Source organism: Adiantum capillus-veneris, chromosome 27, assembly GCF_014529385.1.
Source record: "Adiantum capillus-veneris isolate H3 chromosome 27, ASM1452938v2, whole genome shotgun sequence".
Taxonomy (NCBI): Eukaryota; Viridiplantae; Streptophyta; class Polypodiopsida; order Polypodiales; family Pteridaceae; genus Adiantum; species Adiantum capillus-veneris.
The window spans coordinates 69,800,998-69,827,570 of NC_140957.1; the positions used below are offsets into that span (position 1 = coordinate 69,800,998).

Below are 26,573 nucleotides of genomic sequence, written 5' to 3' on the forward strand. Positions count from 1 at the left end.
GAGATCTATAAATGTCGACAAGTATGGACGAGAATACAGAGTTGTAGAAAGCACAAATCCACAGACTGTACTAGAAAGAGGTGGATATTTGGTCAATGAAGAACCACAAATGCCTTCACCAAGTACACGAATTCCTATAGGAATTCCAAGAAGAGAGCCACCAGGATTCCCTTCAAGAGCGATAATGAGAGAAGGATTGGGAGGGTCTCTGGTTAGACTTGTAGACAATCGACAAGTTAGACCATCCCAAGTCCAAAAATGGGTAAACAGAAAATACTCCGGAGATAAAGATCCGAGAGATCACGTAACGGCTTTTAGAAGAGTGATTAGAGTAGAGGAAGTTTCACATTTTGAGACACAGTTTGCGGGATTTGGATTGACTCTAGAAGATGATGCAGCTACATGGTTCGACTCGGTGGAAAAATGGGATTTTGAGACCCTAGATGAGATGTTTGAGGAGTTTATTGAAGAATTCTTGCCAAAAGGCATTGCTCACAACAGGGTCTCGCAAATCCATAGATTCAAACAGAAAGAGAATGAATCAGTACGCAAAGCATCATTACGGTTCAAGAGATATGTTAAGCTCTGTCCGAGATCGGAATTACCTACGCGAGCACGACTGATGCTGATATTTATCCAGGGAATGAGACATGCGGGCCTTCAAAAGGATCTGCATATGATAAGGAGGATGATGCTAAACAAGTTGATCAAAGAAGCTCTTTATCTAGTGGATAACTGTGAGGCATACAAAGAAAATGACTTAAGAGTCAAGGAGATGACATATCCTCTCAGCACAGTGTTTCACAGATAAGTGAGTCCATTGCCAAGCCAACAACACCTATTGATCAAGAAAAGCTTATTGACGACTTGGTCAAGAGGTTGATTCCTCTTGTAAGGTCTGATTCGGGAGAGCCGAAGTGGTGTGAAATTGAGAGAAAATGGACAAACCATACGGGGAAGAGTGCTATTATAGCATGGAAAATGCTAGGGAGAGGTATGTACAACCTGTTCCAGAAGAACCTACTCCACCTAGATACATTACGGGGAATGCGCCAATACCAGTAGGAGTTTTAAGGCCACAGCTTGTCTTAGGACAACAACCTCCATTGCCAGTTGCTAGAATGCAGGTAGACATGAGATACATGCCAATGATGGAAGCATAAAATAAACCAACGCCAGTACCAGCTACAATGTGGTATAGCAACCAAAGTGAGTACTACCCTTCGGAGCAACAAAATGTGAGAGAAACACATGGCGTGGTGAGGCCGGTACAACCTCCACCTCGTGGGTTTCATTCGAAAGAAAGAAGGTATGAAATGGACGAAAGGACATTGCGATTCATTGCAAATAGCGGCTTATCTAGGTCAAAGCTTGCTTATAGCCAAGAGGAAATGCTAAAAGAATCTCCTCAACCAGAGACAGATTGTCACAAAAGTCGTGACAACCACTTGGTCAAACAATGTCCTCATACGGAGATCACTGAAGTAAATGCCTATTGTCTTGAGTGTGGAATCACTCACTTGATCCCCGATTGCCCAAAAAAACCAAACCAAATCAGGAAAATCACGACAAATGTATTAGGGATTGTTCAGCTACCTAGTAGCTCAGAAAATGAAAATGTCGTACCAGTTCAAGTGGTTACGAGAGCACAAGCTCAAAAGAAAGCTGATGAGAATCCAGAGACAAAGAACACGGAAAGTGACACGAGTCCAAAGACAGATGATGGACCAAAGACAAACGCACCTAGTCAGAAAACCAAGAGCAAACAAAATAGTTGGAAAGCTAGAAAGACTAGGATGAAAGCACGCAGGGAACGAGAGAAAAAATCCCTAGCTGAGAAGCTTACCGAAGCTGAGGAGAAGATAAAACAACATGAGGAAAAGGAGGCACCTTCTCTTACACAGATGGTTAAACCTCTAGAAGAACCATCCAAGGATGAGAAACCGAGAAGTCTAGTTCAGGAGGATCTGTGTTGGCAGAGAAGGTTAATGAGGCATTAGATGCCCTCTTGAAAGCCTATGATGTGAGGCTCCAAAACAACCAAACCCAAGAACACAGGTGGATGACATATCCCTATGCGGAACTAGAAAAGCAAAGGTTTGAAATGTGCCAGAAAATGATTCAAACAGCCCAAGCTTTACTAGAACCACCAGTTGCAAAACCTGAGGATGCGATCTGTGTCATGCCTACACAAGTAATCCCACCAAATCAAGAACTAAAAAAGCCAGATTCTAGTCATGAGCACATACCAAACCTCAAAGACCCAGCATTAGAACCAAGGATAGTACTGAATACCACGGATAACTCTTCTGAGGGATTTCACCAAGTTATACCTGAGGATTGTAAAGAGATAGATGGTCTTGACGAATTGTGGAAACAAGTCAGAGAGGCCAATGAAGCCGATGACCTAAGAAGACGAGTAGACAAGAGTGGTGATGAATGAGGAGTGTTTCTACCACCAATAGAGGAATTTGAGACTGGATCTCAAATGAATCTAGACGTGCGATCGTATTGGGGCGACAAAGGATCTGTACAATCTATGGATAGTCAACCCCATTCGCTAAGAACACTACCGTCCTACATTAGAGAGTAGGAGACCAAGTCACATGTGGTTGCAGTCCCATCACAGAGACTATCTCCCAACAAGGCCATCAATTCAAAGGGGCTAGTAGATATTCTATCTACCCCACTCACCTGTACAATAATGTTAGCCGAGTTGCTCAGAATAAGACCAAACATGTGGGCTAATGTGGGTAAATGTCTAGAGAAATTTGGTGTAAAAACCCCAATGACTCAAATCGAGGAACGTATCAAAGAGCTTGAAATGCCTCAACTAAATACTAGGCGAGTGCCATTAAACAAGGTAGGCGAGTATTACGAGGGAGAAGATGGAAACACCACCCTTCCTGTGGAATTCAATAATGTAAAAACCATGGCAATCCTTGACAGTGGAGCTGGTGTGGCCATTGCAACCAAAGAGGTTTGGAAAAAATGGGAAAAACCTGCCTTGATATCCACACAAATGACCCTGCAGCTTGCAGACGAACACAAGGAAAAGCCCCTAGGATTGCTAGAAAAAGTACTTGTTACTTCTTGTGGCATTGAATATGAACACACTTTTGCTGTTGTTGACTTTGGCAAGAAGAACAACTATGACATCATTCTGGGAAGACCATTCATGCGACAATTGAAAATGGTCCAAGATTGGGGTTATGACCATATATACCTGAGACATATGGAAACCATTACAAAGATAAACTTGAGTGACCATAACTATAGGGATGTGACGAGAACAACGGTTGAGGAGTTTGATTCCGCCACAGTAGCAGGATCAGAATTTCCAGCTTGGTTAGGTAAGCCTAAGAACTGTGGATGTGTGGAGCTTCACAATGTGGTAGCTTGAAATGTGAGGAATGTATCCTAGAGCGGGTTATAGAGGATAGGGACTATATTCCAGAACCATTTCTTGAGGAAGAGTTAGAGCCTTTTGGATGGGAACACATCTTGGCTACTCTGGATGTGTGCGCCGTGGAGGATGCTCCCACAACAAAGTTTTGTGATGAAAATAACTATGATGTCGTTCCTTATTTTGCAGTGAGTGTAATCCAGGAAAACAAAGAGAAGCAGACATCAACAAGCTCTCAAAATAAGGAGCAAACAAAGAAATGTGGAGAATCAAAAGATGAAGAAGACGACAAGTTCTATGACTCTATAGAACACTTCGAGCTTCAAGAAGATCAACGACCCGGGAATCAATGTCATCGCTACACGAATAAAGTGCATCAAAAGTGGATTCCAAAGTCCTCGTTGAAGACACAACCACCACAAGCATCCTCATACATGGATCCTAATAAGGATACAAAGACTCAGCTAGGAGGAATATGACGAGAGCAACGAGCTAACAATGCTCTAATCAATGGGCTAGAAAAGTCCTCCAAGAAACTACCACCCACAAGCAAACAGACAGTAACTTTCCACTACCAGCCAAAAAATCAAGTGAAAGTACAAGAAGTCAACCTTGCTGAGGATAGTAGCAATAGTGATGAATCTTACGACATCCCCTATCATCAACTGAGGCCATCACTATCACCAACCCCTTCAGCAACAACCATGACAGGTCAAAAGAACAGGACAACAAGTCAAAGCCAAAAAGCTCGACAAATCTGGATACCAAAAAGCTAGATCGGCCAAAAACAGATATGGATCAAGAAGACAAAGATCTCTAATGACAAATCACAAGATCCAACACCAAAACAAAAACAAGGAAAGCGTGCACGAACGGGTTAGAATATCACAAAATCACAAGCTTTCACAACTCAGGTTTGGGCTCCAAAGAAGTCGATCCAAGCACAAAAAAGTCAGGAATTCATTTGGATTCCAAAACAACCACAGTATCAACTTTCAAAGCCTAAATTCCGTCCCCAACCAAGCGTACAAGGGCTGAAGAAAAGACCATTGTCGACTCACACAACAAAAAGGTGGATCCAAAAGAAGTCTCTTCAAACACAAACGAAGCACGGGCAAATATGGGTTCCCAAACGAGCGTCAGCCAACAAAATAGCCAATAACTGCAAAGAAATGGGTCCCAAAGAAGAAAAAAAAAACTGTTGTCAGTGCATCGCCGCTTGAATTCTTACAATTCTTCCTACGATTACAATACAATTAGAAGAGAGCAAGTCGCTTCAATCAAGCAACGATACAGGAGCTTCAAAGACCATTACATTGCTTAGAATAGGAAGCCTCGCCAACAAATGCCAATAAGCAAAGTGCTTATACCCACATCTTGCACAACATAAATCTTTTCCATGCATTGATTGTGTATGCATAATAGGGCTACATTACAAGGTCTGCATAGGCACAACTTCTAATTGCCCAAGCACAACACATACCCTTTGCAATACCCTGTCGTAAAGGATGACTCCAAATAGGAAGGGGGGAGGCATTCTGAATGCGGACCTAACATTATGACTATTAGAGGGCAATGTTTTGTGAGATGCATTGAATTTTTGGCGTTTTATTGTGATAATTTTTTGACAAAATTTAGAGTATATGCCCTCATAGTAGTGTTACATAGGAGTATGGGGACAAAATCCATATATGAGCCCCTAGGGACATGTGTATAGTGTACATAGCATTTAGATTTCTATTTGAATGATTTTTCTTTTGTTAAGTTTTTTTAAGATTTTCTTTGTTTATTATTAAGAGAAAAAAAAAATCCATAATCCACATGAAGAAAAGACTGATGAGAGGCCTGAGCACTACAAAGAGAAGAAGGTACAGGAAAATGATGAAACTTCATGAAGTATGTCTCAGCAGCCACTACAACAGCCGAAGAACTTGTCACAAAGCAGTGTCAACAGGCAATCGACAAGTCATAAAAGTCAGAGTCGAGTAGCTAAGCCACAAAGTGAGTGAGGTGTTAGTCCCAAAGCTTCAAGTAATATTCTCTCTGGTCTAAGCGTCTTAGCTATTCTAGGTACTTTTCAAGCTAGAAGAGTTGAGCATATTTACGTTGTGTCGCTCATGCTGGTATAGGTGAGCAAAAGAGTCGAAGTCTAAGTACTTAAGTCTGGTGAAGTGAAGGAGAAGGTCCAAAAGACACTCACGTACTGAGCACACTGAGATACGAGTGGAGAAACTTCTACATAGACAACCCTTCTTGGAAAGGTGGAAGCTATTGAAACATCTTTTGATGTCACATGTGCTACATTTATTCCTCGAAACACCCATCATCTCCTTCTTTCACATTGCATGCTTTTGTTGACAAATTTCTCATATGCATATAGAGTGTCCCATAATTGGCACTTGCATCAGGCACTCTTTCTGTGTTTCACCCAAGCACTCACCTTTCATGAACATGTACTTCACGTTCAACTACTCAACTCCAATAAGAGCGTATACCAAAGGCATTTTTTTTCCCACCGGGTTTTTTTCCCTTTGGTCATCCAGATTTTAGACCCTAATCTAAACACACATATCACCATCCTCTTGCACATATTCCTTCTACATCAACAATAAGGAAATGCTACTCAAATCAATTGACAAATAAATTGCAGCACCAATTTCAGATCATAGCATACTTCTCCTCAATGGCGAGTCGAAGAATGGCCTACAATGACAAAGCTGCAAACAACACTAACAACATGATTGCACAGGAACAAAGAAGTCCCCAATGAAGAAGAGCAGACATAAAAGTAATAAGAGGATCTCAAAAGATGAATTGTTATGATAATAGATGTCCGCTCTAATGGATCATAGTTCTTGTTGTGGTTCGACAAAGTTACAAGCAGTGCAACAGATGAAGCCAAAACGACAGCAAAGACCACATGGCCATCGACAATCAGGTCATGTCGGGGACGACATGAACGCAGAAGGGGGGAGTGTTGACCGCTGGGTCAACAACACAACATAACTCAAGTTTCGTACCAAAGTCTTATCTTTTGCGAGTTATGAAATGCTGCGGATTATGGCTATAAACGTCATTTGTAATGAGTAGTTATTCTAGTTTTAGAAGCCGGGGTGCAATGGCACTTCCAGATTGTAAATACAAAACCATTTGACCCTTTCAACCCCATTTTTGGTTAAACCTAAGGTAGCCTTAGTATATAAGGTACCTAGGTCATTTTGTAGGGGAGACTTTAATCATAATCAAAACTTTAGCGCTATCGTCTACTGTGTGTGAGAGAGAAAGAGAGTGAGCGTGAGCTTTATCCTCTCGCTACGCCTGGCTCGCTCAACACATTGGAGATCCGACTGCACCATTGTTGTAGGCTCGAGGAGAGCTACGCGACAACGCCAAGCATTCCACGCGAGACGAAGCGCACAAGCCGACGCATCTACGAGTTATTTGTGGTTGTAAGTGTATCAAACGATGTTTGTTTTCTGCATGCTAGTAGTCTATAGAATTGTGGCGACATAAGCTACGCATAGGTACTCATAAATTTTAGTTTCGGGCACTTTCAAGATTTTGCTCTGTCATTCTACGTGTTTTCTACAGATTGGTTTAGAGTGAGGGTTTTGAGTGTAGAAGCTTAGGGACAGGTGTATCCTAGTGAGGGGATGGTGTTCCTTAAGCTTTGTACGAATTTGGCATGATTAGGTGAGTTACCTTCCGTATGTGTGTATGTGGCTAGGTGGTGTAGTTGAGAGCAGTGACGTTCTTGATTGTGGTATAGTTGGCCTTCCAGAGTGTTGTATGTGTAGGATGGTCTCAGCCTGACAAGCTAAAGAAATTTCCTTCGTGTGTCTATCATGTCATCTGTGTCCTCGATTGACATTATGTTGATCTAGGTAGTGTTTGCATGCACTTCATGGGTGTGTGAGTCGCTCTCGCAACATGCGACTCACACACCCATGAAGTGCATGCAAACACTACCTAGATCAACATAATGTCAATCCAGGACACAGATGACACAATAGGCACATGGAGGAAATCTCTTTACCTTGTCAGGCTGAGACCATCCTACACATACAACACTCTGGAAGGCCAACTATACCACAATCAAGAACCTCACTGCTCTCAACTACACCACCTAGCCACATACACACATACGGAGGGTAACTCACCTAATCATGCCAGATTTGTACAAAATTTAAAGAACACCAGCCGCTCACTAGGATACACCTGTCCCTAAGCTTCTACACTCAAAGCCCTCACTCTAAACCCATCTGCAGAAAACACGTAGGATGACAGAGCAGAATTTGAAAGTGCCCGAAACTGAAATTTATGAGTACCTATGCATAGCTTATGTCGCCACGATTCTATAGACTACTAGCATGCAAAAAACAGACATCGTTTGATACACTTACGGCCACAAATAGCTCGTAGATGCGTCGGGGTGTGCTTCCCCTCGCGTGGAATGCTTGGCGTTGTCGCGTAGCTCTCCTCGAGCCTACAACAATGGTGCAGTCGGATCTCCAATGTGTTGAGCGAGCCGGGCGTAGCGAGAGGATAAAGCTCACGCTCACTCTCTTTCTCTCTCACACACAGTAGACGGCAGCGCTAAAGTTTTGATTATGATTAAAGTCTCCCCTACAAAATGACCTAGGTACCTTATATACTAAGGCTACCTTAGGTTTAACCAAAAATGGGGTTGAAAGGGTCAAATGGTTTTGTATTTACAATCTGAAAGTGCCATTGCACCCCGGCTTCTAAAACTAGAATAACTACTCATTACAAATGACGTTTATAGCCATAATCCGCAGCATTTCATAACTCGCAAAAGATAAGACTTTGGTACGAAACTTGAGTTATGTTGTGTTGTTGACCCAGCGGTCAACAATATGGGATCATGATTCCTTTATTCTGTTTGACCCTGGCTCTACTCACAATTTCATATCAACGGAGGTAGCCACCATGTTAGGCATTCAACCTCATGAGATGGAAGAAGTTGTTGTAGCCGATGGAGCCTTCAAGGGGCAAGAAGCAGCATTTACTCCCTTGATTGGGAAATTGAGGCTTCATGTTCAAGGCTATGTTTACAAACAAAATTTATTCATCTCCCCTCTCAAACATGCAAATGTCATCTTAGGGGCCCCAAGGTTTAACCGTATGACTGTTAATGTAAAGTTCCCCGAAAGAAGTTTGTATTTTAAGTACAGGGAAAAGAACATGTACATAGATGCTAATGAGCCTGGTCATACCAGACCCCTTATAAATTCTCCTGCTTTTGACACATCATTGAAAAGCTCAGTTTCCTCGTACATGATTTTGTCAAACAGTCTCTAAATAATACTAATGTTTTAGCAAAACAAAGTGGTAGGAATAAAAAATAATTAGACTTGTCTAATTTTCTAAATACATTCCAAGACGTGTTTATCGCGATGACATATGGAGTTACCTCCAAAAGGAGGGGATGATGACCATATGATAGAGCTTCTACACGGGAGCTCACCGCCTAATAAACCTCCTTAAAGAGTTTCTCAATCTCAACAAGAGGAGATTATGAGGCAAGTACAATATTTGGTAAACAAAGGTGTGGTTAGGCCTAGTTCCTCTCCCTTTAATTTTTCTCTAGACCTTTTAGTGCTTTGCAAAACAAAGATGGTACATACCGCATGTGTGTGGACTATCAAGCACTAAATCATATCACTATCAAAAACAAATTTCTCGTACCATGGATAGAAGATCTATTTGATAAGGTACAAGGCTCTAGCTACTTCAATAGGATTGACCTTAAAAAGTGGCTATTATGAAATAAGGATAGTGAATGAAGATAGCGTAAAGACCGCGTCTAGTACAACATTTGGTCTCTATGAATATCTAGTCATGCCTTTTGGTTTGACAAATGCTCTAGCCACGTTCAACCGTCTAATGGAGATTTTTTTTTTACCCCACCTTAAGTTCACTGGAGTGTTCTTCGATGATATCATCATGTACTCCAAATGCTTGGAGGAACACAAGCAAAATCTCCAAGTATTTTTTCAAGCTTTGATGGAGAACAAGCTTTTATCAGTAAAAAAAAGAGTGAATTTTTACTTCAAGAGATTCAATACCTTGATCATATTATCTCTCAAGCTGGTATCCGTATGGATCCAGCAAAGTTGGAGGTAATAAAAGTCTGACCTAATCCAAGGAATCTACATGAGCTAAAAAGATTTATTGGTATGTGTGCATACTATAAATGCTTCATAGCAAAATTCTCTCAAATAGCAAGACCACTACATGACTTAACAAATAAGAACGTTGTCGTGCTGTGACACGTACATAGTGGGAACGCATACTACAAGATCTATCTTGTATTTTTTTAGATACATAATTATATTTTCTATAGTGTACATATGCATATTTAAGTATAATAATAAGCCTTCTATCTCATCCTATTATTTTTCTCAAGGGTAACATATCCTTACTTTACCATCATAAAATACTATGGAAAAAGCATCAATAGCTCCGCCTCTTTAACTTGGGGCAAAAAGCATTGATTCTTTATTTGTACTATTTCATTATCATCTCACACCCTAGCTAGATCCTATATCTAGGGTAAACTCCAATATATATATATTCTATGTATTTTTTATACTTTTCTTATATTTCTTTTTAAATAGCTACTAGGAGAGAATCAAATCCTAGTGGGACACTAGGTGGTATGATTTCAAAGATACACTTATTTTAATGCATTATTGCAAGCATGAGTACAAAACTTTGTCAAGGAGCAATGTCATGTTTTCATATGGCATGAGGTGTCCTTTGGAATTAAATGAAAGTGTAGGCTAAGGAGACCACATGAAGACTTTTGCTGCCATAAATGGACCCTATTTTGATGAATTTTTTACACAAGGTTCCAATCCGAATTGGAAAACAATTTTAAAATGAAAATCGTAGCTAATGAGCTGAAGTTTTTGCCCATATTTTTACTTTTTTATTTGGAGCCACGGTTGAAGAGATATGATCAAAATACTGGACCCCAGTCTGCCCACATCATGCAAGGACAACTCATTTCCAACTTTTCCAATTCATGTTCACACTGGCTCCTCTCTTCTTGTGTAAACCCTTGGGGATTCCCTTCACCTATAAAAGGGGACCTCTTCTTCCTTGGAAAGGACAAAAGCATTCAAGCCATTGATGAGAGGAATTCTCGAGGGAGTGAGTAGTAATGCCTAATTGTACTTAGCCATTAACATAAGCCCAAGCCTACACTTTCTCCTAGAGGGAGACTAGCCATTCTTGCAACAAGCTAACCTTGGAAGATCAACTCTAATCGAAGAAGTTCTTGCACTTGGTGTATCAATCAAAGTGGAATTATCCACTCTTCTTCTCTCTCCCATCAATAATGGTACCGAAGGGTTTCAAGTAAGATGTGTTCTACATTGATGTTTTCTTGATTTCTTGTTGTTTTCATTTTCATCTCTAATCCAACATATATATATATATATATGTATCTAATCTCATCTCCTTAACCAAACCTATCTCTCTCATTCTTAGTAATTCATCCTCTCTAGGTTCTCTTGCTACAGGTACATCTCTCCCCGCAGTATCCTTATTGCCTACGGGCAAGAATAGGACTTGGGAGGGAAACTTCTCATCTCTTCACTTCTCTCATATCTACATTTCTCACATACTATTCTAGATGAATAACCCACATGATGATCATTTCTATCGCTTTCACTCTGTACGATCTATTAGAATTAACGTATGGATTAGCCGTAAAATACACTTTCAACAACGTATAGTGTTTCTCTTCGGCCCTGAAAGGCTCAATGAAATACTTCTATCACCGGATCCCATCATACTACCTCTCATAGACTATAATTTTTCTTTTGATGTAAGCGTAGTTATCTTGCTATGAACCAAGAGGATTTGTACACACAGTTAATCCCAATCACTAGACAAAATATATATATTATGGTAAGCACAAAACTACAATTCCAATTAACAATTCGTAGCCTATTTGGTCAGCCAAGATTGAATGCCATTAACTCATCCATTAACCCTTTCATATTACCCATGATACGATATGACCATAGCCTTGATGTTTTCATCTTCGTATTGTTTTGACATTCTCTTTTGCGTTCTTTTTTTGTGTGTGTGAGTGCAAGAGAGAAAGAGTGAGTCTTCTTTGATTGCACTTCTTTCCAAACCCTAGTCTTCATGGCATCTATGGTTTAACTCCTTCATATAGTTTTTGTTGAGTTCTCTCACAAACTCTCACAGCCATAAGCCCGGTGCTTTCCTGGCAAGACCGCAAATTTCTCGACATATTTTTGGTGAACCCGACGCGAAACTGCTAGGGTGAGAGTTTGTGGGTAACCATGGGTGATCATGTTGAGCAACAGGGTATGCATTTTGACCCAGCAACAATGCAAATGTTTCAAGCATTTGCAATGTTCATGCAACAACAACATGCTACTGAAAGAAGGGAGATTTCAGCAACGAAGGCCATACAAGCGGTTGTCAACAGAATGGATCAGTTCAATGGCAAAGATGTAACCAAGTACTTACGCGAGTATGTGAAGGAGATGGAGCTGCATCGCGTGTCAGAAGGTGAGATGATTCAAAGCTTTGAGCTAGTTTTTACTCCAGAAATTAGGGAGCATGTTAGGGCAATCAAAGATGGGCATGGGAGAAATTGGGAAGAACTCAAAGGAGCTTTAAAGAAGGAATATTTCATGGAGGACTCGGAGAGAGTGACCAAAAGGACATTCTTAGAATGGGTAGTCAAGCCAAAGCAAGGACTATCAATAACAGAGCTACTTAGGGAATTTGAGCGGCGCTATGCACAACTCAGTAGGACAAAAAGGGCCACACTAGATGCAGAGAAGACAGATCTTTTCTTACAAGCTGCAGGTAAAGAGTTTCAAGAAAATTTGGAGCTTCTTCTTGAAGATAAAGATGCTGAGCAAGGACTAAAGACCGACTGGAATGAGGTTGAAGGTGCTGTCTCACTGCTTGCCAAACGACAAAGAAGAAGGGACAAGATGGTAGTAAATACTACAAGTCCTTCCACCTCAACTTCTGACAAAATGGTAAAGCCTACTTTTATCGCTCCTAAGTTTGATGAGTCCATGCTAGATGAGCTTGTGAAGGGAATGCGTGACTTGAAGGTGAAGTTTGCAAAGCTTGAAGAAAAAGGCCAACCATCAGGGCCACTTCCTAGGCAAAGACAATAGCCCAAAGAAGGGTTTGTTAATAGATGTATTTGGTGTGATAGTACAAACCATGTAAGAAGGGATTGTGATGATTTTAGTGATGCTTTGTCAAAAGATGTTGTCTTTTTTAAGGATGGTAAAATCCACTTAAGAGAGATAGGTCTACCCTTGAGAACTAACTTTGGGAAGGGGGGAATGCAAACCTTAGTTGAAGATATGGCAACCAAGCATGCCACCTCTTCAGTTGAGGCAGCTACTTATGGAGTAAAAATTGAACATTTTTGTGATGAAGAGGTGAGTGACCATCATGGTCAAATTTGGCCAAATGTCATGCAATTAGCTAAAAAGGGAAAGCTTACAAAAGAGATTCTACATGAAGCAGGTGATTGCATACGTCTAGAAACAGGATGGAATGATCCAGTGGACTCATTGTCAGTGCATGTCTACATTACAAAATGCCAACAAAATGAGGCAATTGTAGAAGAGAAGCGCAGACGTGAGAATGCTGATGAAGGACCATCAAAAAGAGCTTCTAGAAGTGGGGGAAGAAGCGACTCAATGCCTTCTCAAACACCCTCAACACAAGGAGCATCTCCACCTGAAGTACTCATGGAGGAGTCTACAACAGGAAAGAAGAAAGAGCCAACAAAAGGTAAGACAAAAGGCCCAACTTATAAACTACAATCTGATATTGAGGTTGCTACAGATTTAAAGAAAGTCTTGGAGGAAAGGATCTTGAATAGCAAGATTGAGTTTACTCTGGGAGAAGTTCTTGGCATTGCAAAGCGTGAATTCCATGAGGAGATCATTGTCATCATCAAGAGAAAGAGGCAAACCCTTGCTGAAGTTTCTCGTCCACAGGTTGAAGGGGAAACCTCAAAGACACAAGGGATGCAACTGCAAAATAAGGAGAATGATGGAGCTGTGGTAGGATGCTACCAATCTAGTGGGAGAGTGAAGCAAGTGTATTTCTCAAATGATGATGAAGAAGTTGAAGATATTCCTAGGAGTTACTATTCACGAAGTCATTGGGTAAGGGCTACTACAAAAACTTTGGTCAAGTAGGTGATCTTGAAGAGCCATTTGTTGCCTTGATTGACCATGGTTCAGAAATAAACATAATGTCAAAGAGTCTCTACAACAAGTGCAAATGGCCGATGGACACAGATAATGGCTGGATGGTAAAAGTGGCAAACAATTCATCCGGTGAATTGTATGCAGCATGTCCAGGTGTGAAGGTAACAATAGGTGATGTAAAGATTGACCAAAACTTCTTTGTACAGGATACATCTTCATATCATCTCATCCTTGGACAGCCCTACATTGTGGGAGTTCGAATGGAAACAAAGGTAATGGACGATGTTTCAGCATATGCTAGGATACGTAGCAAAGATGGTAAACGTGCTGTCCAATTTCTCACAGTTTGTGTAAACCATGAAAGAAATCGTGACAACCTCAGAGAAAATCCTCTACCAAAGGTGAGCAAAGAGTTTCATGATCATAGAGAAATGATGGGTTTTGGCCAAGTACCATTGTAAAGCGGGATTGCAGTGGTACAGAAAGAAAAAGGGTCTCGCTTGATCCAAAAATAGGTGAAACTTTCTCGATGAGCTCCTTGGTAAGAAGGAATGGATCAGTATGTTTTACAAAACTTGAAGATTTGAAGAGATATGAGAGGCAATATGTGCATAATGTACAAATAGGCATGAAAAAGAGTGGGTTGCTAAGCCTATTGAAAATGTTTTGGGTTTGTGTGAACAAGTTTCTTTTGTAGATACTATGGGTGAGCTTGATGCTATAATGGGGTCTAATTTGCATCTTGAAAATGAAGTTGTGGAAGTTTGCTCTATGGAAATGTATCAAGTAATAGAAGCCTTTAAAGAAAGCCAAACAGTTGGCCCAGAAGTCCATGTTGAAACTAAATACAAGAGTGTAGCAAAGAAGGTGAAACCAGTAGCTTCACCCTTACCACCCAACAACAGGGAAAAGATTGAGCAGGCTTCTTTACAACCAAGTTTGAGGAATCCTAAAAAGATCGGGCATACCTTCACAAAGGAGTCCTTTCAAGAGTTGCAGATTGGTTGCGAGGAGTTTCTAACACAGGAGGAGACAAAGTGCTTCAAAGAAATGCTTTCAAAGCATGGTAAGGCTTTTGCATTTGAGGCACATGAGATAGGATGTGTTGATCCTTATATTGTAGCTCCTATGGTAATTTTCACAATACCTCATGTGCCTTGGAATCTGCGGCCTATTCCGGTTCCAAAGGCTCATTTGCCAAAGTTAGTAGAGCTACTGAATGAGAAAATCAAAATGGGAATCTTGGAGCCTTCTTGTGCTCCATACTCAAACAGGTGGTTCACAGTTCCAAAGAAGAATGGTTCTCTACGCTTCATCCAAGATATGCAACCAGTGAACAAGGTGACAATTAGAAATGTAGGTACAGGTCCAATTGTGGATGAATTTGCAGAGGCGTTTGTAGGGAGAGCAATCTACTCAATGGGGGATCTCTACTCAGGGTATGATCAATTTCAGCTTGCAATCAAAAGCAGAGACTTGACAACCATGAGGACACCTTTAGGTTTGGTAATGATGTGTACCTTGCCACAGGGAGCAACCAACTCGGTTGCACATATGATGAATGGGATGAATAAGGTCTTACGTGATTTTATTCCTCAAATCACAATGCCTTTCATTGATGATTTGCCTATCAAAGGATGTGAAGAAAGTGACAAAGATGAAGCTTTGGATCTCAAGGGATGTCGCAGGTTTGTGGTAAAGCACATAAATGATTGTGATAAAATTTTGTCTAGGTTGGAAGAAGTGAATCTTACATTGTCAGGGAAAAAGTCTATGTTTGGTGTCAAAGAAGTGCTCATTGTGGGGCACATGTGCGGGCCATATGGTAGGAAACCTTGTCCATCAAAGGTAGATGCCATCCAAAGAATGAAAGAAACATGCACTAGAATCACTGAGGTTAGAAGGTTTCTGGGAGCATGTGTCTTCTATATTATTTGGATTCCACATTATGCACATGTAGCTGATCCTCTTTATCAGCTGCTTAGAAAGAATCAAAAGTTTAAATGGACAGAAGCACATGTAAAGTCCATGAAAAAGCTAAAGGAGTTACTCCAGTCAGCAACGACTTTGAGAAAGGTAGACTATGAGTGTCAAAGGCCAGTGATTGTGACAGTAGATACCAGTCCTACAGGGACTGGATGGGCAGTAGGGCAAGATGACAAAGAAGGACACAGGTATGTGGTAAGATTTGGAGCAAAGGTACTAAGTGCTCGCCAAAGAAACTATCCACAGATAAAGAGAGAGTTATGGGGTATGGTTACAGCCTTGAAGAGTGGGAAAGAGTACCTAATTGGTGCATGTGTGGTTGTAGAAACAGATTGTCTACCACTTCTTGGGATGATTACAAGCTTCTCAACACCAGACATTGCTATGTTGCGGTGGATTGCCTACATTAAGTCCTTAAATCCCGAGTTTAAGCACATTGTAGGTAAAGACAATACAGTGGAAGATATGCTATCAAGGGCAAGGTATGAAGATGAGTCACAAATGATTGATGAGGGAGATGATGTAGGCACAAAATTCTATTCTATCTCTCATGTCAAAGGTAACAATGTCTGCATGACTAATTCACTTGAATTGTTCTTGAAAGATCTTTATGAAGGTGATTGGCTTCTTATTGGAAGCTACTTGAGTACTCTAACAAAACAGGATGATTGGTCTAAACAAGAATTCAAGAGGATACGCAGGAAAGCATATGGGTACTTTATAAGAGATGGTTACTTGTGGAAGCATCCTAAACAAAAGGGTGCTACACCACAACGGGTTATATGTAAAAAAGAGACTCAAGTAAAGCTCATGCAAGAGTTTCATGAGAGTCTATGGGCTGGACACAGGGGTGTGTGGGCAAGCTTCTCCAAGTTGAAAGAAAAATACTGGTGGAAGGGTATATATAAAGATGTATCTCAGTTTGTAGAGTCATGTGTAACTTGTCAAATGTATTCAAATGTTCGACATCGTGATGGATTGCACCCTACATATCCACTAGCCATGCACTATAAATGGGTTGTGGATCTAGTCACGATGCCTTTAGGACTTTGGCAGATGAGATACTTGGTTCTTGCACGAGAGGACCTAACTAACCAGGTTGAAGGAAGAGCATTAAGAGCTAAGACTACAAAAGCTGTGTGCAAATTCCTTCTTGATGAGGTGATTTGCCGTTATGGTTGTGTGGGAAAAATCACTGCAGATCGAGGTGAACTGGATGCCGAAGAAGCAAGGGAGTTCTTTTCTAGATTAGGGATCAAGCTTTCTCTTACTACAGCTTACAACCCTGAAGGCAATGGAAAGAGTGAAAGAGGGCATCCTCCTATCATCAAAGCTTTGGCCAAGGCTTGCGAAGGAAGAGTTGGTGAGTGGCCAAAATTGTTACCATATGCTTTATGGGCTGATCGTACAACACATAGCTCAGTAACTGGCTACATGCCTGCGGAGCTAATGCATGGTCAGAAGCCAGTGATGCCGATTGAGGATACAATTCCCACATGGAATGTACTACCTTGGCAAGAGGGGCTTAGTAGGGAAGATCTCCTTGCACTGCGTATAAGGCAGCTAGAGAGAAGACCTAGAGACATTGAAGCTGCAAAAGAACGACTCAAAAATGTAAGGTTGAAAAACAAGGACTATTTTGATAAGCGACATCGACTCAGGAGCAAAGTAATTGACAAAGGTGACTGGGTTTTAGTGTATGATAGTAACTTTGATAACCAGCACACAGTCATGCGTAAGTTCTCAAAAAGATGGTTTGGACCGTATGTTGTAAAGCATGTGCATGAAAATGCTACTTACAGCTTGTCTGAACTAGATGGTACAGAAGTAAAGATTCCCATTGTAGGAAAAAGGATTAAAATGTTTAAGAGAAGAGGAGACAATGATCTAGAAGATATGGATGAGGAAGAAGAGAAAAACACAGGTGAAGATCAAAGTGAACATGAAGCTCTGGAATCATCCAGTGAAGAAGAAGACAAGGAAGATGTACAAGAGGTCTAATCTTACAAAGAGACAATGTGGCACATACCGGAGGATGTGCAGGTTTAGAGGGGGTGCATGTCGTGCTGTGACACGTACATAGTGGGAACGCATACTACAAGATCTATCTTGTATTTTTTTAGATACATAATTATATTTCCTATAGTGTACATATGCATATTTAAGTATAATAATAAGCCTTCTATCTCATCCTATTATTTTTCTCAAGGGTAACATATCCTTACTTTACCATCATAAAATACTATGGAAAAAGCATCAATAGCTCCGCCTCTTTAACTTGGGGCAAAAAGCATTGATTCTTTATTTGTACTATTTCATTATTATCTCACACCCTAGCTAGATCCTATATCTAGGGTAAACTCCAATATATATATATTCTATGTATTTTTTATACTTTTCTTATATTTATTTTTAAATAGCTACTAGGAGAGAATCAAATCCTAGTGGGACACTAGGTGGCATGATTTCAAAGATACACTTATTTTAATGCATTATTGCAAGCATGAGTACAAAACTTTGTCAAGGAGCAATGTCATGCTTTCATATGGCATGAGGTGTCCTTTGGAATTAAATGAAAGTGTAGGCTAAGGAGACCACATGAAGACTTTTGCTGCCATAAATGGACCCTATTTTGATGAATTTTTTACACAAGGTTCCAATCCGAATTGGAAAACAATTTTAAAATGAAAATCGTAGCTAATGAGCTGAAGTTTTTGCCCATATTTTTACTTTTTTATTTGGAGCCACGGTTGAAGAGATATGATCAAAATACTGGACCCCAGTCTGCCCACATTATGCAAGGACAACTCATTTCCAACTTTTCCAATTCATGTTCACACTGGCTCCTCTCTTCTTGTGTAAACCCTTGGGGGTTCCCTTCACCTATAAAAGGGGACCTCTTCTTCCTTGGAAAGGACAAAAGCATTCAAGCCATTGATGAGAGGAATTCTCGAGGGAGTGAGTAGTAATGCCTAATTGTACTTAGCCATTAACATAAGCCCAAGCCTACACTTTCTCCTAGAGGGAGACTAGCCATTCTTGCAACAAGATAACCTTGGAAGATCAACTCTAATCGAAGAAGTTCTTGCACTTGGTGTATCAATCAAAGTGGAATTATCCACTCTTCTTCTCTCTCCCATCAATAATGGTGCCGAAGGGTTTCAAGTAAGATGTGTTCTACATTGATGTTTTCTTGATTTCTTGTTGTTTTCATTTTCATCTCTAATCCAACATATATATATATATATATATATATATATATATATATATATATATATATATATATATATATATATATATATATATATATATATGTATGTATACATATATATATGTATCTAATCTCATCTCCTTAACCAAACCTATCCTCTCATTCTTAGTAATTCATCCTCTCTAGGTTCTCTTGCTACAGGTACATCTCTCCCCGCAGTATCCTTATTGCCTACGGGCAAGAATAGGACTTGGGAGGGAAACTTCTCATCTCTTCACTTCTCTCATATCTACATTTCTCACATACTATCCTAGATGAATAACCCACATGATGATCATTTCTATCGCTTTCACTCTGTACGATCTATTAGAATTAACGTATGGATTAGCCATAAAATACACTTTCAACAACGTATAGTGTTTCTCTTCGGCCCTGAAAGGCTCAATGAAATACTTCTATCACCGGATCCCATCATACTACCTCTCATAGACTATAATTTTTCTTTTGATGTAAGCATAGTTATCTTGCTATGAACCAAGAGGATTTGTACACACAATTAATCCCAATCACTAGACAAAATATATATATTATGGTAAGCACAAAACTACAATTCCAATTAACAATTTGTAGCCTATTTGGTCAGCCAAGATTGAATGCCATTAACTCATCCATTAACCCTTTCATATTACCCATGATACGATATGACCATAGCCTTGATGTTTTCATCTTCGTATTGTTTTGACATTCTCTTTTGCGTTCTTTCTTTGTGTGTGTGAGTGCAAGAGAGAAAGAGTGAGTCTTCTTTGATTGCACTTCTTTCCAAACCCTAGTCTTCATGGCATCTATGGTTTAACTCCTTCATATAGTTTTTGTTGAGTTCTCTCACAAACTCTCACAGCCATAAGCTCGGTGCTTTCCTGGCAAGACCGAAAATTTCTCGACAACGTTTACTCATGGAGTGCTAAAGAGCAAACTGCTTTTGACAAGCTCAAAGAGAAGCTTACCTCCCAACTAGTGCTTATGCTTTCAGATCTCTTAAAGCCATTTGAGGTCCAATGTGATTCTTGTGGTGATTGCCTTCTTGGAGCCATTTTGCTTCAAGAAGGCCATGGCATAGCTTATGAGAGCCGCAGGCTCAATGCCGACGAATGAGTCTTGGGCATATATGAAAAAGAGCTTTTAGTTGTTCTACATGTCCTAGACACATGGAAGCACTATCTATTGGGGACTCCATTTATTTTGCGAACGGGCCACCAAAGTCCCAAGTACTTCATGACTCAAACAAAGCTTTTCAACAAGCAAATGAGGTGCACAATTTTTTTTTGCAATTTAATTTTCATATTTCTCACATTGTTGATAAATATAATCAAGTGGCCGATGACTACCACGATGACCAAGGTGTAAATGCAGTGTCTATAGCAACTCACAATGATCTATCTTCCATGATAGATGAATATATACTGACCCTTTTTTTAAAGAAATAATGTCAGCCCTTGCCTTAGGGAAAAAAGAGAAACCATTCACCTTGCATGATGGTTATCTTCTCCATGGCAACAAGCTGTGTGTTACTCACTCCCTTTGTGAGAAAGTCATGTATGAATCCCATGCTCCTCCCTATGCAGGGTATCAAGGGATTCAACCTACTCTTTGAGGAGTAGAAACATACTTCTATTGGCCTACCATAAAAGTGGACATACAAGAGTATGTATCCAAATGTGTGATTTTCCAAAAGACAAAGTATGATAGAGGGAAACAACCTGGATTACTCTAGCCATTGCCAATACCTAATTTTCCACGGGAGAGTATATCCATGGATTTCATCTTTAGATTACCCAAGTCTATCCATGGGAATACATGAATATGGACAATAAATGACAGGTTTAGCAAGCAAGTACACTTTATTTCTGTCAAAAAGACTATTAAAGCACACCAAATGGCCCTCTTCATATCTCAGAATTTCAAACACCATGGATTGCCAACATCCATCGTGTCAGATAGAGATTCTAGAATGACTAGTAATTTAATTCTTCGTCGAGATCATTTCATGAAACATTCTCGTTTTGAATACTTGACACTACAACATTCCGTATGGTACATTTTTGTATGGTGAGGTCATTGATCTGCAGTATATATGTATGGAGTCTAAAACTAGAAACTGGGAACAAAGAAGCATTCTCTAGGTCAAACAGCTTCTTGAATTCAAGGAATTCCACTTGTCCATCACCATTCTCGTCCACCCTAGCAATCATCTCCATGCAAGCATTCAACTGGTAGCCCTGCGGGAAGCCCAGAGAGCAGAGCACACACTGTAGTTCACTGGGCAAGATGAAGACATTGCCATCATTGTCAAACACATGGAAGGCAACCAGAAGATCTTGGCCCACTTCAGCATTGGAAGAGCTGGACGATTTTTCCCCTATTGTAGAATTGCTGCTGCAATTGGAGTCGAAGAGTAGACAAAACTCCTGCTGGTCGACGTGGCCATCACATTTGGTGTCAAGGCGTGCCAATAGGGATTGAATATAGTCTTTGGTTTGGGGGGACTATCCCTAAGCTCCAAAAGATTCCAGAGATGTCCTGGGTGTTGACGCGCCCGTCGCGGTTTTGATCAAAGGTGTTGAACACGTGAGGGAGGACATCATACTGCTAAAACTGATTCCTCTGATCATTGAGAGACGAAAGAGGGTGATGAGAAACGGTAGCCAAGAGAAGAGTTACACCTGCAATGGCCAGCGAAGAGTCACCGCTCGATGTTGACAAGTGAATCAACACCGGGGCTAATTAGAGCGCGTGGAAGGAGGCTTACCACGTAGTCATAGTGCCAAAGCGCGTCTTAATATTGAGGGAGAGGTGTAGTTGCTTGACCAGTAATTTTTGGAAAGGTGTCTTTGAAAATCTAGGTACAAGATTGAATTTCTCTTCGGCCTATCACCCAGAAATGGATGGCCAAAGTGAGAATCTAGCCAATCTTACAATTCTCAATCTACTAGAGACTTGTGTTACAAAAGTAGATCAACACTCACAATGGGATAATTACATACCCGTTGTAGACTATGCGTACAATAATATTGTCCATACTACTATGGGAAAGGAACCTTTTGAGATCATAGAGTGAAGACCTAAAAGTTCCTTGCTACTTAAAGTACATGGGAAGATCTTTGCTGCCAATGAGTATAGCTGTGACCTACAAGAATCTTTCCAAAATATTAAGGAGGCTATATCTATCTCTCAATAAAGGTAAAAAGCTGCTTGAGGTGCTTCATGGCTAAGGTGCTTGAGGGGCTTAAGGTGTTCCAAAAGTCAGCAAGGATCCTACGCATGGGGGGGCGAGCCCTACTTGTAGGAGCATGAGAGAGAACACACACACACCCTCACTCAAGGCAAGACTAGTCTAAAGAGGAAACAAGGAAACATGTCAAGCTCCTCTCCATGTTGTCCTCATAAGATGCCTAAAGCCTATTGGTATGCCTCTAAAGGGGTCGAATAAGCTTTTACCTAATTAAATTAATTTTTTAAGCATTTACAAGTCCTCTCTCTCAAAAGGGAAAGGAGGAACCTTGTCCAAAGGCTACCTCTATTGCTAATTGTGACCAAGGCTTGTGATTGGCTAGGCTTGAGATAGCCAATGAGCCACAAGCATGACCTAGAAGAGGGGTCAACCATGCAAGTAGAGGGCTTGTTTGAGGGGTATAGTCTCTCTCTCACACACACAAACACAGACACACACTCATTGTGTGAAGTGCAAAGTGGAAGGGCTTCATCTCCTTCTCCAAGCTTGTTGAGAAGTTGAGAGCCCACACCAATACTCTTCGCTATGGAATACAAATCCAACCAAGAGCCATTCTCCAATGCTAAAGCTTGCCATCTTCTCAAAATTCATTACTATGCTATTATGCTATGCTAAGCACAAAGAGTGATGATAAGTGAGGAACTTTTTATTTCTCATAAGAATGTTTCTTCTTCCTCTTCCCTACCCTCATTCCCTGCTAGTTATCTCCACCTTCTAAGGTGTTTGAGGTCTTGGGACTGAGGCCGGGGACAAGCTAATGCTTTCATTTAGCTAAGTTACAGGAATAATTGTGGTGCATGAAGCTCTCTATCTTCATTGCACCATCAAGGTCTCAAGGAACACAAGTCTTGTATTGTATCAAGTCTCTCTTTATGGGAGAAATTATATTAGAAAAGCCTTTTGGAAGGGGGACCGGCTCCACATAAATCCGGTCCTCAAATATTGTCAAGTTCTCTAATTCTCTCTCCTACAAAGCATTGTTCATGCCAAGTTAATTAAGTATAATGGTTGTGTTGCTACCACTAAGTAAGTTCACCCTCTATTTTCTCAAAGTAGTCTCATAAAAATGCTCACTACAATTCTCTTAATTATGCTATTCTCAATGTTCATAGGCCGTTTCCATTACATTCACATACAGAAGGATGTTGAAAAATATTATCTTGAAAAAAAATTGCAAATCAAATAGAACAAGGGTCCCTTTTATTGGCTAACAATTCACAGCTAAGGGTTTTTATAAATAGTCCTTGAATACACATGTTATATAAGTTTTACATATAACATATGACACCCCCCAACCCCGAGGAAGATAATAGTTGCTTAATAGCTTCTAATCCCACCCAAACTGAGACCAAGTCCATAAAAACAGAGGTATCACGACCCTTTCTAAAAGAAAAAAGGGAATTCTTATTTAATAAGGAGGATAAACCATTGTTTAAAAATAGCGTTGCACTAGGACCTAGACTGAACCAAGAAAACTTTGCAAAGGCTAAAAAGGAAAACTTGTGCTTCACTTGTTTGTCACATAACCATTCTCAATGGAATTTTCCAAAGAACAAAAGGAAAAAAGATGATGAAAAGGATAAGGGTCCTGATAAGAGTCATAAACATAGGCAAATCCATGTTATCCAAACACTTTCGATAAATGGTACTGAAAAATATAAATTCATAGAAGTGTTTCTGCATGAGGACAAAGAGCATTATTGTTGTTTGTCAAGTAGCATGTGAAAAATCGAGTTTCGGTCCACATGAGGTGGTGAAAAATTGTGGGTTTGTAAATAGAAAAAGGGTTACTATCATGATAGATGACTGTGCCACACACAAATTTGTAAACTATGTTGTTGTCAAGAAACTAAAACTTTCTCAACAACTAAGTGCTACAAATATGTTGTTTCCATGATGCATGGCAAAGACAAGAAAACATGAGATACTCTTGTATCCAATTTGGAAGTTGAGATACAAGGGTATAAAGATATACTTGACTTCCATTATGAATATGGATTGTGCGGACTTGGTTTTGGTAAGGGGATGGTTGTTGGGGCTAGGACCTTCTTTGAAATGGAACTCACTAGAATTTGAAAAAGAAGGTTAAAAATTTGTTATACAAAGTGAGAATGATGTACAAAATAGTCCTTTAAAATGTTCTCTTGATTTACAAAAGCTTGTCGATAAAAGGTCTTGTGATGTATATATGCTTTGGTGTCAATCTGTTGTAAATAAGGACTCTGATGTAGAAAATGAATGAAATGCTTAAACTTGCTAAAGACAATATTGAAAGGGCTCAAGATAGATAAAAGACATATACCAATTGATAAAAGCTAATTTGAAAATCATTTTGACTTAAACTGATAACTCAAAGCTACAAATATTACTCACAAAAGGGTGTGCTAGTGGAAGGATGTGTTGCAAGGCTTTGTATCCCTAGTATATTTGGTATGTACAAAACAAATCCAAAGTTTAAGGTTGTTCTTATTCACATCATTCTTAAAACTATGCTATGAAAATTTATAGATATATATTTATGAAAGTGTCTATGAAGCCATCCTTGCCCATGCGACCCAAGTGGGACATATGGCCGCTCATCACTTTAGCCTGTGCTGCCTCCTACATTGCATTCATTGAAAACAAAATAATCTTAAAGTTATATTATCGGTGAAGTGCACACATGATAGTTATGGTATTTAACACCACACCACAGTGGTTCAGGAGGCCAACACCCACCTTTACATGTGACTAGGTGATGGTGTAGTATATAGATGCATACATATCTATCTTGGGATAGTCTTCAGTGGAATGGTGTTTTCATTGAGGAGTGCAACTAAAACTAGATTGATGAGAGATTATGCAGCCTTGGAAGAATTGGAGAAGATATGTTTGTAGGTTGAGTTTCAGGAACCTTGAACAAAATTGTGGCTTCCCAAAAAAAAATCTCGTTCAATAAGGAGTCTCATTCTAGATTGGAGCTCTTGACATTTGGGGATGTTGGCTTCCCAAATGAATTCCGGGCCATGAGCTGTTCAATGACTCAAGTCTCTCATCACTCCTCTTGCATAAAACACCATATTAGTGACTTTGGAAATTTCCCAATTCCCACTTTCAAAATGAGCTAAAGATTTGACCACATGGACAAATCTTAGCCAAAGTTTTGAGAACATGGCTCGAAAGAGCTTTTCATGTACTACCTTGTAGAAGGAGTTGACCTTAAAAAGTAGTTTGAGATTTGTCAGTATGGCCAAATATTTAAGACATTGATGAATCCCAAACTGGCTCTAAACTTTAAAGTCTCAAACTCTTTAAGATGGTGGTGCACCCAGTTTCGGTCGGCCCAGGGAGAGCTCAAAAGCTGGTACATGGATATTTGCAAGAAGATGGAAAAGTGTTTCAATGGCTATTTGATGCAAGATATCGCCGACACTGTCATGGTGTGTGTGCCAGATGTTTCTTTTAGTAGACCGACGGGGGTTTTCAGGCTCAGTCGCTCGGGTCTTTTAAAGTGGTCAGATATTCTTGCACGAGATGGCACCATGCAATGTATGTTGAGTGCTTGCCCCGCTTGGACAAGGTCCGAGTTTTGATGATGCTCGGAGATGGATGGATAACTGTTTATTATCATGAGACCGGCGGTACGAAAACTGAGCCTTGAGCTTGCTTCTGATCATTGGCAACGCGATGGGAAGCTAGTCACATTTTTTATGGGGAGGTGGAGCTCAAGCTTCAAAGGGTGTGCAGGCAGAGAGGTTGAAGGATTCGAAGGTCGGCTTTTTTTGGGGGTGTGGAAGGGGGCCAAGCTCCAAGTTTTTAAAAAAAGCTATTAACATAATTATATAATGGTAAGCTGCAGTCGACGAGCTCGCTATGCAGGGGAAGGGCCACCACCTGAATAGTTTGCATGAAGGAGAGCAGGTAGGCAAGAGTTCCAGGTTTGGCAAGATAGAAGGTGGCTTGCGGTTTTTTAGAGGGCGGCACGTTGCTGACTAGAGGGCGCAAGAGGAGAGGAGCCATGAGGTGGCTGCAGTACAGGACGAGGAGGTGTAGCATTGTTTTTGGAGAGGGAGCTGTGTGTTGAGGCCGCCAGGGCAAGAGAGGGCAGAGCTGCCATCTGAGGAGGGCGGTTGGTTGCAGGGTCAGGACGTGAAGGAGGGGCTGTCGGGCAGCGATACAAAGCAGGAGAGACTGCAGAGTAGCTTTTCATGGAAGGGGGAGAACCAGGGTATTTGGGCTGGACAAGGGGCCGCCAAGGTCCAAGAGTGGAAGGACGACGGGCTGCATGGTAAGGGCCTGTGGATGTCCAATTGAAAGCAAGAGGGAGTAAAGGTGAAGGAGGAAGGGCACCGGGGTGACCTGGGGGTCGATGGCAGAGAAGAGGTGATTGGCCACAGGCCCGCCATGTGAGAAGGAGGGTTCAGAGAGCTGAGTTCAAGGGAG

The 26,573-nt window shown here is 40.6% G+C and overlaps 1 pseudogene; it reads right to left on the minus strand.

Annotated features, from left to right (window-relative positions):
• Nucleotides 1–20,904: 20,904 nt before the first annotated feature.
• LOC147422166 (putative calcium-binding protein CML17) lies at nucleotides 20,905–26,340 on the minus strand (annotated as a pseudogene).
• Nucleotides 26,341–26,573: the final 233 nt, after the last annotated feature.